This window comes from Maniola hyperantus, chromosome Z (genome assembly GCF_902806685.2).
Source record: "Maniola hyperantus chromosome Z, iAphHyp1.2, whole genome shotgun sequence".
In the NCBI taxonomy this organism is placed as follows: Eukaryota; Metazoa; Arthropoda; class Insecta; order Lepidoptera; family Nymphalidae; genus Maniola; species Maniola hyperantus.
The window spans coordinates 208,416-225,103 of record NC_048564.1 but is presented as its reverse complement, the minus strand read 5'-3'; the positions used below and the strand labels follow the sequence as shown (position 1 = coordinate 225,103).

Genomic DNA, 16,688 nt, shown 5'->3' with positions numbered 1-16,688 from the left:
TATGCCCAACAGTGAACAATGAGCATCCATACATTGATGACATTATTTATTTTATTTTTTATTAATCGGTATTTATTTTTTATTGGCATTTCTACAATGAAAATAATTTTCTGAAGGGCAGGGTCCGCGTCCGCCCGTAGGGAACACGCTACGAGCTACGACGCGCTACGCTCTACGGAGCTACGCCCCTCGAGAGCTTCGCGCTTACGGATTTTTAACGAGTAATTTAAAAAGTTTTCAAAAAAGCCTGGCTGCGGTTTGCACTGCATGTTTTCCAGCCCGCACATTAAAGCGCACAAAATCCACCTTATTGATTTTTAAGAATTTTATGCCACATTAAGACTAATTCAATGACGTTTAATTTATCAAAATCGGTTGAGCCGTTGAGTAGTTTCAAGTCGACATAGGCTACGGACATACATACAGGTCAAACACATAACCCTCCCTTTGGGCTTCGCTACAGTCGGATAAAAGTGGAAGGTTTTCTATTCGACCCGTTTGCAGTTACAGTAGCCGGCAGAAAATATTGTACATCGACCTTGAGAAAGAGGTTTCGGCTTCGTAGAGCATTGTCTCTATCACTCATACCTATTTGTGACGTTTTGTCTGTCTCAACGACAGATACGACGCTCTATTAAACCGCTATATTTTTCTAAATTCAATATTTAAATGAAAGAATTTCAGTCCAATCCGTCCAGTAGTTTACAAAGAGTATATAATCACAACGTGCTAGTTTAGGCTGTGAGTTGATAGATCAATCAGTCAGCTTTTCCTTTTAGAGTCCCCGCAGACCACAAACTTTTCATCGGTCGTTTGTTTCTTAATCAGTATGAAGATGTATGTAAGTGCGCAAATTATAACGATTACATCTTCATACTGATTAAGAAACAAACGACCAAACTATCGGCCGATGAAAAGTTTGTGGTCTGCGGGGACTCTTATAATGACTTATTATTATTTTTAATTTATTATTATTAAATTTAATATTATTATTGATTTCCTTTTATAATTACTACTAGCGACCCGCCCCGGCTTCGCATGGGTGCAACGTAGATACTAATGTGGTGTCATTGGGGTGTCATTGCCTCGGAAACTCTCAAATGAGAGGATTTTTTTCCGACCTAATTCACATTACTTTAATTTCTCTAGGGATCTCTATTTTTTGAGAATTAAACTATAGCTATAAACCTTCCTCTTGAATCACTCTATCTATTGGTGAAAACCGCATCAAAATCCGTTGCGTAGTTTACTAGATCTACGCGTTCATACATACAATATACATACATACATACAGACGCGAGAAGCGACTTTATTTTATACTATGTAGAGATGACATAATATATAAATGTACATACAGTAGGTACAATGCAGCCAGTATTCTTGGCACCATTCCACGCGGGCATGATTTGTGTAGTAGATACTTAGCTTTAAGTTTTATTGTAATTTTTTTTTTTATTAAAAAATAAGTCTATATTTAGTCATAGTATGATTTTTATAAATACCGGACTTTTTCCCCTAAGTGCGCATAGTTCTTAGCCCAGCTAAAGTAGTTGAATTCGTGGTATGCATTAAAGCTTTGAAGCCATAATACACGGAATATTCAAAAATAAAATTTATTGCTCATTGTCGCAGTATATTTGTAAATCTTGTTTTCCTCTACAGCACTACGCAACTCGTTCGCAAGTACGGCTACTACCTAAGGAGCTGGCGAATAATTGTTTAAAGGTCTGTACGCACCGGAACTGCGCTGCGCTGCACTACGGGGCGCGTCACTTCAGGCCGCTCGTCGGTACCTATCGCACTATAACTGCAGTACGCGGCAGCTCGCGTCACTTCTATACCAGTTCGCGCCATATAGTGCCAATAAGTGCCAAAATTAAAACTGTTATTTATTTTGAAGTCTATCGTGCCGGTACCTAAATATCTAACACGATGCGCGTGTATCTTATTCGAGATCCGTACGCGTACTCAAGCGACGCGACGCCGACGCGCCGCTGGGTAGTATGTCGCACTAGCGTCGCTGCACTGTGCTTCATAATATTCTCTCCAGCCGCGAGGCGCAGCAAAGCGCTGTGAAGCGCTCTAGTGTGATATGCGCCATACAAAATGATAAAAATAACATTTTGACGCTCTGCACCGCGACGTGCAACGCAGCTCAGGTGCGAACAGACCTTAATAGGCTATAGTGCCCTTTTTGAAAAGTGTCTTAAGTAATTTGATTCTAGAGTGATAATAAAGTACAAAAAATTGTGGCAATGAGCGGGGCACATAGTTCAAAACACGATAATCGTTGAGGTCTCGAGGTGCTAGAATGGCGACCTCGCACCGAACACTCGTCTTCCCACTAGGTGGACAAACGACATCGGCGGCGGCGCAACATTTGTTTTCAGGGGGTCAAAGATGGCCGCATGAAAAAGTATTTTCATCAGAAGCGTCGCGTTGATTTGATTAGATTGAATACCGCCAGCTCCTCGAGTAGCCTCTCTCGCTAAGGATTCCTGCCGCCCAGGCAGCAACGCCTGACGCTCGGGCGGACCACGTGGGTCGCGCTACACACCTACACGTGCCAACCAATCATAATATTATAATTTTTCATCAAGGTTATTTTATTATTTGTTAAGTACTAGACACGTGACCTCCTTGTGTTGTTATTCTTTCCTAACCGACTTCAAAAAAAGGGGTTATATGTTCGACCCGTACTCCACAAACATAGTCCATACAGCTGGGCCGAAATATCAAAATTTTAAAAACATCGCAATCGTGGTATGAACTATGTGCCCGTTATTTACATCATATTAGTCGTTATACCAGAAAACAAGATCAAAAATCACTAGATAGGTGTTACCAGTGACATATTTTGAGCATATGACTCCGAGACATGATAGCTCACTATGGAACTCTCAAAGAAGCTCCAAGTCACTCAGCAGGCGATGGAGAGAGAAGTGGGAGAACAAGACCAACCGACAAAGCTCAGCTGAAGTGAAAATGGGCAAGGAATATAGGTACCTAGTTGGAAAACCTGGTAGACGTTAAAGGCCCGAGATGGTAGAGGGGCGACCCCCACTAGTCGAGTGGACGATATCAAACGAGTCGCAGGGAGCCGCTGGACCGTGGTGTGTTGATTGTGGAAGTCTCTATGAGAGATCTATGTCTAGCAGTGGACGTCTGTCGGTTGATAATGGTGATGATGAGACAGGTAGATATAGTATAGTAGTACCTAGATATTAGATTGTCGGACTGTTGTGGATCGACTTCACAGCACAATGCGCGGCAAGCGGTCGGCACTCGCACCTTCATAAATCTATTATAGACCTCCTAAGTGGGCAATAATCCACTTTAGACTTGCAGTAAAGGTGTATTATCTCTGAGGGGCCTAGTTGTCACGTCCCCTCACCCCGGCACCCCCGCACCCCCGCACCCCCGGCCTCTGCCCCGCCATGTCAGCCCCGGTTAATATATCCATACTCAGAACCTCGTAACCAAAATAAAAAGTTTTATATTTTTATCCCCCAAATCCATGTACATACTAATTACTAATATTATAAATGCGAAAGTCTGTTTGTCTGTCTGCTAGCCTTTTACGGCCTATCCGTTCAACCAACTTTGACGGAATTAGGTGCAGAGATAGCTTGCATTCCGGGGAAGGACATAGGCCTCTTTTTATCCCGGAAAATCAAAAAGTTCAAAGACAAAGTCACGGGCACCATCTAGTATTACATTATAATCACTCGGCAGGCAAGTATCGAAATAATTTAGAAAAATGTTAATCGAAGATACGACACAGTTATACAAACACAACATATAATGTAGAAATCATAATTTTTATTTCGCGCTTTCATTCGCAGCGCTATAATTTGTTGTTAAAGGTCTTCGCACATTACACCGACTCCACAGAGACTCCACTCTGACTCAACTCGCAGTTAAACATGGAAATGTGTGTGTTCCACACGGTGGAATTATCAACATTGAAGTGCTTGAAGTGTACTTACGACGCGTGGACCGACTTCCATGCTTAAGGCTAGTCGCACTTTGGACGAAGTCCCACACTTATTGTGATAGCAAAATAAATAATTTGATTTGAGTTTATTTAATATTCACTATTATATCGTGTTACTGAGTTCCAGAATTTCAGAATTAAGGTAGTTATTGATTACAGCATCGATGCGTTCGTTGTAGTTCTAAGCTCGTATAAGCGCGAGCCGCGAGAGACCACCACCACCCACCGGGGCCACCGGTTCGAGCGTACACGCCGAAATATGCCCGTATACGCGCGTCCGGTTTTTTGAAGCGCGCGTATGCTGAAACGACCGTATACGCGCAAAAAAATACGCTAGTCTGAAACCGCCCTAAGAATTATTATTATTATTAGATTCAAAGATTCAAAGATTCTTTATTTGCGGAAACATTTTACAACGAGATGTTATTACATAAAATTATTATGTCGATCTTTCTTTGTCGATGCTTCCACTTGTCTGTGAAAGTCCCGTCATGGTCAGAATAGGTTTAAAGAAGGTTCAAAGATTAGCCCCATTTAGCCCGTTCAAACAGACAGACAGAATTTTTTTTAAAAACGTATGATTCAGTTATGGTAGGTACAGTTCAAATAACCATATGAGCTTAATATGAGGTATAGTTAGGGAGGCGAGGTAGCTAAATGGCGTAATTCAACGGCGCCGTCGAGCCTATCAAAATCGAAAGTAATAGTAGTCTTCCTCCGTAGCTCAGCGATAGATCAGCAGCATCGACGCGTTCGGTGAGGGCTGTGTTATTAAGCTTGAGAACTTCAGGGGTTAGATAGATACAAGTTACGTACGCGGCAGTCAGAAGGATTTTGAAGGAAACGAAGATAGGCTTTTATTAAATTAAATTTATTCTTAAATTCTTACATTTTAACCTTATCTAACGTCTGCACTCTGCAGTTTTACATTATGACGATCTAAATCTAATCTAACCTAAGTAAGAGATTGCGTCGAGGTGTGATGACAGAATGTGCCTCTTCACATCTCTAACTTACTTTACAACACATAACATACATCATCAAGGCAGCTGTGGATTGCAGCATCAACGCGTTAGGTGTAGTTGCTCTTCCTACTGAGTTGTGTATATATGACTGACTGGGAACTTTTGCCAATCTGTAATAGGATAAATGATAATTTAAATAATAATAAAAAATTATAACCTTTTTAGAGTAAATTTAATTATATAGAATTATAGACATAATATTATCGATATGTATACTACTAAATGTCTGTAATTTCGAAATAACTACCTCATATTAAGCTTATTTGAACTGTACTATGATTAAATCACACGTTTTTCAAATTTTGGTCTGTCTGTCTGTTTGAGCGCGATAATTTTCGGAACGGCTGAACTTATTTTGACGGAACTTTTACCGACAAGTAGTGGATTAACCAAGGTGTAACATAGGTTACTTTTTTAACAGATTTTTAAAAAGAGAATTGTGGTTTTATACCTATGTGCACCGAAATTACTGAACCGATTTGCGTAGTTTTTTTTAAATTGGTAGATTGATAAACTTTGCGACATTGATCTATAAAAAAATTGGATTTCAACTTCTCAATCCTGATGCTGCATGGGACTTGACTACCTAAACTGATGGGATTTAGAAACTGTCGGTTATAAATTGATATTGGTGGTATCGCTACCTACCAAGTAAAGACTATCGTTGAACTCGAGGATCTAATTATTTAACCTTGATGCTGTAAAAGAATTTTAAGAACCTAAATCCACGCGGACGAAGTCATCCGCTAGTATATGACATAAAATACATTTAATCGTCACCATAATATGTGTATGAATGATAAATAGAAATGGGTTGTTTCATTTTTCGTGCAAAACATTAGCTTCGCTGTCCAACGCGGATATACAGCCATCATTTTGGGTAGGTACGTTGTATATATTACCAAATAAATTTTTAAAAGTTGAAAAATAAAGTATATAATTTTTATGGGTGTCGTAAATATATTATGTTTTACAATTTTGTTAACTTGTAATAAATAAATACCTTCCTGGATTGATACTGAGATTAAATGACATTTCTGTTTTTAGGGAAGGTATATTGGATTTCTACTTTAAATATCTAAGGTATAATACAAATGTTATGAATACTCACCAGTTTTACGTAACGTTTGTGGTGCATTCTGAATTATATGCGACGGTTTCTGAGATTTTATTGTCAATAGACTGACCTAATCTGCAGTGGAAACTATGATCGTCTTGTTGTTGAGTCTGTTAACAAGCAAAAAATATGAATGCGTTAGTAAAAAAATTATAATATAACTCATCTTTGTATTTATTTTTAAGAATTAGTTTCTGTTTTACATCGACTTCCAAAAAGGAGGTGGTTTTCAAATCGGTAATGTTGCGTATAACGTTTGAAATGATTAGATTTTTTTTTAAATCAACAGTAGAAGTTTTGTGTAATACATTCAAGATCATAATTATCAAGTATATTAAATTTGTAGTATGATTTCATATTGTGTTCTTTTAATACATTTTTTTTTCATATAAATCAATTAAACAAACAGATGATAATTTATATTTTTAAATGGAATTAATGTATGTTGAATTGTTATTCGTCCCATACAATTTATGAAGACGTTATATATTTAGACATTAACTTTGATTAAATACAAAGATGAGTTAAATTTCATAAGTGCCAGTGCCTCGTTGGTAAGGGCGTATGTATACATGTAAAAAGCTGGCAACCTGTTTTGATCCACACATTTAGTTAGCGCTGGTCCGCGCATATTGGTATAGGTTGTCAGTTACGAATTTCTATACTTTGTGTCAAACCAGCGTCTACAAACTTTTATAAGCGTTGTACGCGAATGAAAAGTTTCAATCTGTGTCAATGAAAGCTGGTTATTGACGCTTGTCAGTCAGTCAGTTTTTTACACGTAAGTATACGCCCTAACAGCGGGGAGCACCACGGGCAGGTGAGGTTGGCAAATGACGATCGGAGTAGTCAACAATTCATGGATCGGTAGACTAATCCGAGTGTCTTTTACTCCCCATCTAACTACATTAACTACATCCAAACTAAGCAAGGGAAATGCCAAAATAACTAATAAAAGCATTAATTAAATACGGTCAATATTACTTAAGTGTACCTATGACGAGGATGTGGAGTGTTTATGAGATAGTAAATTGTCTATACCTACAAAATACTACTAAGTAAATTGACAAATTCTATTTACAGTTTATAATTACAATAATTACAGGTTTAATATAATATATATATATATATATATATAATTGATGAACAAACATTAATTTAAATATAATGTATATAATTATATATAATTTATAAAAAATATTAATTTATATATAATGTATATAATTATATATAATTTATAAAAATATTAGGTACATATTAATTAAAATATACATTGTATACATATAAAACAGTCAAAAGACTGTCTGTGAGTTAAAAGTCAATATTTATAAAAAGAATAAACAATAAATTTTATTTATAATTTATAAAAATAATTGTAAATAAATTGTGAAAACCAATATATAAAACAATAAAATATTTGTTTTAACTTCTAAAAACAATAACTAAATTAATGAAACATGATCTACTAAAATAACTAAGCATCTTTACAAAGCAACTAAATGTCTGTCTTTAAGTCATTACTTATGAAAAGAATAGCTAAATTAATAAATCTAATTTGCAAAAAAAAAAATCGATACTATCCATACTAATATTATAAATATGCGAAAGTATGTTTGCTTGTCTGTCTGTCTATCTGTCTGTTTGTTAGTTTTCACGGTTTATTCGTTAAACTGATTTTGTTGAAATTTGGTACAGAGATAGCTTGCAATTCGGGGAAGGGCATAGGTTACTTTTGATCCCGGGAAATTAAAGAGTTCTCAGTCCGTCTGTTATTAAGGGTCACTAATATTTTTTGAATTACTTAAATACAATTACGCGTCATCTATTGTAAGTGATTGGAAAAAATGTGTGAAAGGAAAAAAAAAATGAATATGCATCAATTACTTGGTAAAATACTTTGACTTGAGTATATGTAGTGTGTGTAAATGGTGAAGGTATAGCGAAGGCATTTTACTGCAATTTATTGTAGCATATATTGAATAATATGTGAATAACTATATTCATAAATCATTATGCGTCAATCAATCTTATTAAAATTTGCAATGCGGTAAATTGACTGTGAACTTGTTTGAATCAGAACTGAGGAGGACAGATCTGTTGAAAAGACGGATCTGAGAGATGATAGAAGGCTGTGTACAGTGTAGATGAGTGATTGACCAGTGAGGATGCATGGTCAATACTTTGCAGGACAGAGCAGACCGGGAAATTTGAGGAACATGAGTTGAAGTACTGGAGAACTTACCATTTTTGAACTCGGCACTCGTAAACGCGAATGTGATTTTGTATTCACGAGCAATTACTTATAGACTTGGAACCGAGAAGGTTATTGCATGTATGTATTTTAAGCCCTACGCCGAGGTTTTGGGGAATAATAAACAAAGTTAAGTCAAGTCAAAGGATTTATTCAAAATAGGTAATAAATAACTCTTTTTGATAGTCAGTTGTTGGATTTGTAAGATATAGTGGTGATAATTATTACGCAAACTTAAAACTAAAGATACGAGGGTTTCAAATGCGCCTAGGTCTGAGAAGAGCCCACAACAATTTAGCCGGGTATTCTGTTTATTATCACCATTATACAAAATTATTTAAACTTATTAGAACTTATCATTCCCAAGCTTGTTTATCATTTAAATAATCCTTTATATTGTAATACGATTTTTCAATTAGTTTCCGTTTTATGAAAATTTTGAACTTGTTGAGAGACATCTCCAATATGTTTTCCGGAAGCTTATTATAAAACGTATAGATAGTTATTTCCCACTTTGAATTATCGGTATGGCATCCCTAACTGTAGCTTTTAGAGAGATATTTTTTACACATAGATATTAATAGAGTTTATTTATGTATAAAGAATATCCATAAAGCGCGTCACATATGGCGATGATATTATAAATTCAATGGATCGTCAAACACGGCGAAGATGATAAAATAATATATATTTTCTTTGTGACTTGTATGGTGAGCGATAATTATCTTAAGATATATTATATAATATTCTTCCGTGTGTGACGCGCCTTAAATGTAAGTAACAGAGTTCATCTGATTTATGTTCAATGAAGAAAATAGTAGAGAACTGATACAACATATAAATGTAACTCTTGAATAACTTAATTTAAAGTCATAGGAGCAGTACAAAAGTTTAAAAATGTGCTAAGGAGAAGCAAAATTAATTTTACATAATATAGGATAATATTAAAAATACGGAAGTGTTACATTCTAAAACATATTTTAAAACGAATAATTTGTTTTTGTAAACGTGTAATTAATATTTATGCCCCTGGATTATAATATGTCCTATGTTGATTCTTGTTTTATATTGCTAAGGAGTTCGCCAAAGTCCGCGAACTCAACGGAAGTAACTTAAACTAACGAATGACCTGCCTTTTTGTTATGACCATAAATAAATTTCATTATATAAGCTATTATTTCATAGTTCTAGATCAACATAGGTATTAATAGCCAGGCTTTATTTACGTACAAAGAACATTTATAAAGTACATCACACATGGCGAAGATGATAAAATAATATAAATTTTCTTTGTGATTTGTATGGTGAGTGATAATTATTTTAAGATATAATATATTATATTCTTCGTGTGTGACGCGCCTTAAATGTAAGTAACAGAGTTCATCTGATTTATGTTCAATGAAGAAAATAGTAGAGAACTGATACAAAATATAAATGTAACTCTTGAATAACTTAATTTAAAGTCATAGGAGCAGTACAAAAGTTTAAAAATGTGCTAAGGAGAAGCAAAATTAATTTTACATAATACAGGATAATATTAAAAATATGGAAGTTAAACATTTTAAAACATATTTTTACAATATTTTTTTTGTTTAGCAGGTTTTGATAGTTTTTAATTTTTTTTTCTTTTTTTTTTAATTTTTTTGTCTTTTTATATTATTTTTTTTTTTAATTTTTTTTTTATTATTTTTTTCTTTTCTTTTTTTTAATTTTTTTTTCTTTGTGAATATTTTTTTTTAGAATTTATGTGTAATTTTTTTTAACCTGCTTTACATAGATGATTTTTTTATAAATGTGTTTAATTTATATTTTAAAATTACTTCTTAATATTTTTTAACATAAAATTTTTATGATATTGCGTAAAATTTATCTTTAAAACATAACTTGAGTATTAAAAACTAAGCAAAATTATTGAGACCTTCTTGTTTTTACAGTAACCATAATCTACATACATAAGTAATTTGTAACATACCAAAAGTGTTTTATTAAATTGTAGATTCTTATGCTAATAAAGTTTTTTCAAGTGACAAGCAGTCGCCTTGCTTTATACCTCACTCTATTTTCAGCGGATGTCCTAGCTGATCAAGTTGTATTCTTGCTGTACTATGCTCTTACATGTTTTTTAGCAGCCGGTTATATTTATGTGGTATTCCGTCTCTCTCTAGGATTTGCCAGAGGTAAGTGTTCTATTGAGTTAAAGGCCTTAGTAAAATCAATAAAGGCGATGTAGAGCGGTTGTTTATACTCCTGGACCTTCTTAACCAGTTGTTGCATTGTATGTTGATGATCACTCGTACTGTAGCCTTTACGAAATCTCGCCTGCTCGACCGGTTGTTGTGAATTTAAGGTAGGTGTTAAACGTGACAGTATAACTTTTGCAAAAATTTTGTATATATGTTGTTGGTCAGAGTTATTGGACGAAATTCGTTAACGTTATTGATATTTCCTTTTTTAAATAGTAATATAATTGTAGAGTTCAGTCATTCGTTAGGGACAGTTTCTTGCTTTAGGATGTTATTAAAAAGATTTGTTAACACTCTACCTAGCTGATTAATGCCAATTTTTAACAACTCACATGGTAATCCTTCAGGGCCTCCTGATTTATTATTTTTTAAGGTACTTTTAGCTTTCTTTACCTCTCTTGTAAGGATAGGAGGAACTTTACCAGAGTCTCCTAGTGATGGCATCAGGGCGATTTTCTGGTCTAGTGACATTCGGCTTTTATAGAGTTCAGAATAGAAGGCACTGGCTTCCCTAATTATATCCTTTCGGGCTCGTAGAGCCTTGTTGTTAGATTTGATTTTTTGTTTCAGGAAAGGGATCCACTTTTTTCCTGAACTAAGACGCCTTTCCAGTCGGGTTATTAAAGTGTTGGTTTTCGTAAATAGTTCTATTTTACTGTGTTATTTTCTTTTCATATTTTTTCTGATAAGTTTTTTGACGGCTGAGCTGCTCTTTTTTTATATCGGACCTATTTGTAATTGAATTAAGTAGAGCCTTTTCGTTTATTTTAAGAATAGTTTCTGGTGAAAAAGTAGATGTTTTAGTGCCAGAGAGAGATGTGTATGTAGGTTCCATCGTACTAAAGGGAGTCTACCACCAAGCGGTTGGTTTTGTTGGGTAGCACCAGTTGGGCCGACGCGACGGTTGTATCTTGAATTTTCTATATATAGTGTAGATTCCTAAATACTCCATTGGTGGGATTCAGATTTGCGTAGTAAAGTAAAGTAGAGCACTTTCATTTCCGAGGATGGTACCCGTGCTGCTATCAAGTGAAAGCGATGTGAGTAGTCAATGTTTGGGTTCGTGTCCAATGATAGGTGATCGATTGCTTCATACGAGTGAGAACCGCCATCTGTATGAAATTGTGGTGACCGCTACATATTATATATATACAAAAGGAGTAAATAAATGTTTAAAATACAAGAGCAATATCACAATTTCACAAATTGTAATTACTATTATCAACATTTGTTCATTAATATGTACGTTAGGTTAATTAGTAATTTAACTTTAATATTATATAGAAAGGAACTTCAACTGAATGAGGATCTTATTGTCGGTTTTACAACGTATGGGTAACGATTTGGTAATTGGTTATAGAATAATTTTTACAATTTGAAAATATAAAACCGATAATTAGACTTTTTTCAAAATAATGGTACAAATAAACATTTTTTAATACAATTTCATTTTAGTAACTAATACTTAGTCTCATACAATAATATATTCAAATTTAAATTGCTAAATTTAATAAATGTTATTTTGAATGAATTTTATACACAATAGAAGATATGTAATAGAAAACATCCTAATTACACTCAACTTATTAAAATTTATTTGTACAATGTTATATTATAAAAAAGTAAAATAATAGTTTGAAAAAGTGACATCTATCGGCGGGATACATTTGATAGATGAATTAATTAAGGTAGTTAGCATTTAAATATGAAAGTTAGAAGCCAATTCGAAGGGAAATTCAGAAAATAGCAGTAAGATGTTTTTAGAACTATGAGATAATTAATAGCTTATATAATGAAGTTTATTTATGTTCATAGCGCTCGTAGTGGAAAGACTGTTCATTTGTTAGTTTAAGTTACTTCGGTTGAATTCGCGGACTTTAGCGATCTCTTTGACGACATAAAACACTAATATTAGTTACACGTTTGAAAATTATCTCTTTAATAGCTACACTTTGGCATGCCATACCGAAAATTCAAAGTGGGAAATAATGTTGTTTATTAGCCCCCAAAACCTCGGCATGGGGCTTAAAATACATACATGCAATAACCTTCTCGGTTTCAAGTCTATAAGTAATTGCTCGTGAATACAAAATCACATTCGCGTTTACGAGTGCCGAGTTCAAAAAGGTAAGTCCTCCGTCACTTCAATTCATCTTCCTCAAATTGTCCAGTCTGCTGCGTCCTGCAAAGTATTGACCATGCGTTCTCACTGAACAATCACTCATCTACACTGTACACAGTCTCCCATCATCTGTCAGATTCGTCTTTCCAAGAGTTCTATCCTCATATTCAGTTCCGATTCAAACAAGTTCACAGTCAGTTGCATTGCAATTGTTAATAATATTGATTAACACAAGATTAACGAATATTGCTATTCCCATACTCAACATGTGCTATGATAAATTTCAGTACTGTCCTCACCATTGTTCATCATTTACAAACAAATCACAAATACACAAACAAAGTAAATTACTTCAGTAATTGACTCAATTTCAAATTTTTAATTTCATTTCAGTGAATAGTAACACAGTGCGTGTGTGTAAATGTAAACTACAAACTAACTACTCATGCAAAAAATAAAAAATGCGCAATATAGTTGCTATTTCAACATGATTTTGATTTTATAATATAAAAAATATAATATAATCACGATTACTGATTTGCCATCTGACGAGGTGAACAATTTTCAGAAAGCTGCGTGTAATTACAATAACGGCGGATAAACTACATTATTCGCGAGCGGGTTGCCGTTTATAACGCGTTCTTTATTTACAAGTATTTTGATATTTTGACGATGTTGAACGCGGCTAAGAGCGACATAAAGTTGGCCGTGACTGAAAACATCGGAACGCAAGTCTACCCCAACACGGCATATTGTTTGACCCTGAGATTTGTGAATAGTCATGGCGTAACAAACCTGTAATGGAAATTGACGGCGGCACATTTCGATAGGACTTCCTGTTTCAATTGGAGCTTTAAAAATAATCCTCGGTATCAAATAATCATCGGATAGTCCTGGCTTGCGTACGGTTATTAGACGAGGAGATGTATTTACGACAATGACTTTGGTCCCGTTTACTAATTTATCGGAAAAATTTAAATTTCGCATAATCATGCACACACATCCTACTTTTAAAGTTAAATCATGTTCCGGTATTCCTTTTGGATGCATTCGGTTTAAAGCGTCGACACCTAGAAATATCTGGTCCGCGTTGTCACTGACTACTTCGTCTATTGAGTAAAAATGCAGAGGGTCCTCAGGTAAAAGTTCTAATATTTTAGCATTAATTTCGTATACGCTTGCATTATGAGTTGATAATATAGCCCTATGAACGCAAACATCGGGTTCATTTAAAACGACATTTGGATAAACAAAATCAATCAAATCATCTAATTCCGAAACAAATGAAATTATTGAGAGATTTATTAAATTTTCAACAGTTCGGTTTGTATGCAAAGTTACAGAAGTTAATTGATTTGACCCCAATTTTAATAAAAATTCGGAAAATTCGGAATCATCTCTACATCTTTGTGATGTTATCAAAGAGAAGGTTTTTAATTTTTGCCAAATAGGTGAAGACTTAACGGATGCATTAAAAACGTCTGAATTACTGCGTGCGTGAACTACGACTGGTGGAATTTGGCGGTAATCACCTGCAAAATAATAATTTTTCCACCAAAAATTTTGTCGTTTTTCATTAGATCGCGTAAAGATCGTTCTAATAAATGAATGAGCCATTTGTGAGCCATCGGAGCTTCGTCAAAAATTATAACGTTTGCATTGAATATAAGTTCTGCTCTTTGTGAACCGTTTGTAATATTCCAATACTCCAGATCGTCTACAAGATTTAGTGGGAACCGGAACATGCTATGTGCGGTTGTACCATTTTCATGGTTTTGCGCGGCGATACCTGACGATGCAGTGCATAAAACAATACCGTTTAAATTACCTCTAACGTGGGCAGTAATAACGTTTAAAATTAAGGTTTTACCGGTGCCGCCGGGGCCGTCAATGAAAATTGCGCTATTTTGAGTTTCCCGAAAACTTTGATTAGTCACCAGTTTGTTTACAAATTCGAATATTTCATTTTGTTCCGGTGATAATTTAGGTAACCAATCATTTACGAAATCTCTTAAAGTATTCCTGTTATATTCTGTTTGCTCGCGCCCTAACTCGGTTGTATCATCGGAGACGTCTGGCAAACCCTGCTCGATTAAACAAGTACCGTGTTTTCTCAAAAGGCGGTCGATTGCCACGAGACATGAATGATACGCGCGATCAATATTGTCGGGTTGACGGTGGATGAAATCTTCACTGATTTGATCGCGGAATTTTGTCCAGAGAGACGCGACTGGAATACCGTTCACGGCTAAAAGAACGAAAAAGTTACGCAGACGCGGTCCAGTGAAAAAAGCACAAGCCTCAGTCATAGCTTTTTCGTACTCAGCTTCATCGTTCGCGAGCCCGATAGTTTTGGCAGCTTCCTGGAACGTCATGCAATCTGGACCACCCAAATTTAAAAGGTCTCTGTAACTACGACAGGGATGTGAAGCTAATAAAAGACGCAAATAAAATTGTTCACCTCTATTTGGTGCAACGAAAAATAATCGCGCCACGAGTTCGCCCCGTTGTCGTTGGGTTACGAATCGGTTATTTGTAGTTTCTAAAATTTCTACGTTTTTAGTTCGGGGACGTGTGGCGTGAACAATATATTTTTCGTAAAAATCTTGATACGTTAATTCGTCAAAATTTATCCCAGCAGGCCGATTAAAATAAGTTATTAGATCTGAGGTTGTTCGATTTGCAGCTTCCGTTTCAGTGCCGGGTTTAAAATATACGTATTGTTGCCCTTCCAGGTGAACAGCGAGTTGTTTGACATTAGGTTCGCGGCAAACTAAATCAAATTCTAAGATACGCCACGTCGCTTCGCAGGAACCTAAATATCTTTTAGTCACGTAGTTTTCAATTTCGTCATTACGGTTTTCATCTAAAATAATTGCTACGCGAGAATGATCAGCACCTTTTGTAATATATTTAAATAAGTATTTTACAACGGCAGTAGCTGTGGACACTTCGACATTTAAATGACAATCATACTTGAGGAGTAAGGCGGCGTTGTATGGAACTACCCAACAATCATTAATTTTAAGTTTTCTGCCTCTATATGTTATTTCGGCTTCGTTTTGACTACTGCGTTTTAAATTGACGAAGCCTCTATCATCGCAAAATGTAGTATCCGTTTCGCGTTTCGGAAAAAATTTAGAACATTTTTTTTTTCATCATCCCAACAAGGAAGATCAGTTCTATTAGGAGGACCACAAGGACCGTGAATCATGTGATCGAGTACAGCTTTGCGCAACCTCCCTTCAGCTTCAGACGGATTAGGTATATCAGCCCTGACAAATTTGTCAATATCGGTATTATGTACCGGGCCTCCGCCTTCTACTCGAAAACAAACATGTGCATGAGGTAGGCCTCTTTTTTGAAATTCAATTACGTACATGAGATAAATGAAGTTACCAAACCATTTTCCGGAACGGATATCTTTAATTAATTGTGCTAATTTTAAATTAAAAACTCTGGCACAAATTAATGGATTAGCTTTTTGTCCTGAAGGGACTGACTGTTTAATTTCAACCCAATTTGGGTTACAAGTAATTGTAATAAAATACGAAGGTTGTCCTAATCTGTTTACTAAAGCTATAGAATCCAAATATTTCAATTTCATGTACCTGGGGCTCCCAGTAAAACTATATGGGAGATATATTTTTCCAGGGACAATACCGCCTTCGCCTTGAATAGTCTCGTCATTATTTAATGCTTCAATTTCATGAAGAGGTGCTGACCTTAGAGCAGAATCAGAATTTTTAGTCTGCATATTGCTAATATAGCGTAAACCGTTCATCAGAAATTCTATTAAACATATCTATAATCCATTCCTCTGAGAGACGATTAAATTCTGAAAATCGCGATTCTGATAGTAGTAAGCACCTAATGTACTTTAATTGTGTCAGTTTACTGCCTTTGTTGTCTAATTTATTTGGGTACCAACCG

The 16,688-nt window shown here is 35.2% G+C and overlaps 1 protein-coding gene and 1 long non-coding RNA gene across 2 annotated transcripts in view; one reads left to right on the top strand and one right to left on the bottom strand.

Annotated features, from left to right (window-relative positions):
* The window catches only part of Pdp1 (PAR-domain protein 1), a 214,250-nt gene that overhangs the window by 91,334 nt on the left and 106,228 nt on the right, over positions 1-16,688 (top strand). The window lies entirely within an intron of this gene.
* On the bottom strand, positions 4,850-7,224 carry LOC138404572 (uncharacterized). Its single transcript, XR_011238463.1, has 2 exons — positions 6,134-7,224; positions 4,850-5,132 (listed from the first exon to the last, which is right to left on the bottom strand). It is a non-coding gene; the product is annotated as an uncharacterized lncRNA (long non-coding RNA).